This window comes from Sinocyclocheilus anshuiensis, unplaced genomic scaffold (assembly GCF_001515605.1).
Source record: "Sinocyclocheilus anshuiensis isolate Anshui unplaced genomic scaffold, SAMN03320099.WGS_v1.1 scaffold21963, whole genome shotgun sequence".
NCBI classification, from domain to species: domain Eukaryota; kingdom Metazoa; phylum Chordata; class Actinopteri; order Cypriniformes; family Cyprinidae; genus Sinocyclocheilus; species Sinocyclocheilus anshuiensis.
The window spans coordinates 1-848 of record NW_015558409.1 but is presented as its reverse complement, the minus strand read 5'-3'; the positions used below and the strand labels follow the sequence as shown (position 1 = coordinate 848).

The window sequence follows — 848 nt, the reverse complement described above, 5'->3', positions numbered from 1 at the left end:
AGCTATCAGAAGCTGACCTGTGCCATATCGGATTCTCCTTTATGCGTCCTGGTCGCTCACGTCACCCGTCTATAAAGTTTTGCTTCAAAAGACAACATTTTTTTAAGCAGTTTAAACATGTGGGATTAGGTTAAATGGGAATAATCGTGGGGGCGACGATTCAAGAGTTAGGGGTAGATTGTGGTAAGGTGGGTGACGTAATCCTTCCTCATTGGCGTGTGGTTGTCATCCACAGCCTATTAGAACCGGTCTTTCCAGGTATTTAAGGCTGGAGTAATGCCACCTGGTGTACGTCACTGCTGGGACCGCACCTATGAGTGCGCGTGTATAGATGCGCGTGGAATGGCCATTTGATGCGTTGTGTTGGGTTGCAGGCTGTCTACTACATGTCAGGTATGTGTCTGCTCGTATTATGTGCTGCTCGTTTAGCATCGGGTGATGTTAACCGGTGCTTATTTACTACTTAGCTGTGAAATTCTTCGGTGAAGGTGTCTTCCTGCATGAGCTTCTATGCTGGTTATGAGTTGAGAGCAACAGTACAATTCGTGCGGCACAACGATCCGTTTCGGTAGGTGCGATCCGTTTTTTTCTTGTGACCAAGAAAAGTGATATTTTAGTAATCGCCCCTTTCTTTTAGTGCACTAAGGTTTTTCTCTGACGCTGCGCTGGTTAGTCGCGGGAGAAGGCGGAAGTGTCTACACTCGGCATTAAAGGAGGACGGCGCTGCTGTTTTCTTTTGATATTTTCTTGTCTTTTGTGCTTCTTTCCTTTTTGTTTATTTTCTTTCTTTTGTTTAAAATAACTGTGTTATTTTTCTGCTCTGTATATTTTGTTTCTTGTTTGCTTGT

The 848-nt window shown here is 44.2% G+C and overlaps 1 long non-coding RNA gene across 1 annotated transcript; it reads left to right on the top strand.

Moving 5' to 3' along the window:
• The first annotated feature begins 263 nt into the window (after positions 1-263).
• Positions 264-741, top strand: LOC107679362 (uncharacterized). Its single transcript, XR_001633051.1, has 3 exons — positions 264-393; positions 468-568; positions 638-741. It is a non-coding gene; the product is annotated as an uncharacterized LOC107679362 (long non-coding RNA).
• Positions 742-848: the final 107 nt, after the last annotated feature.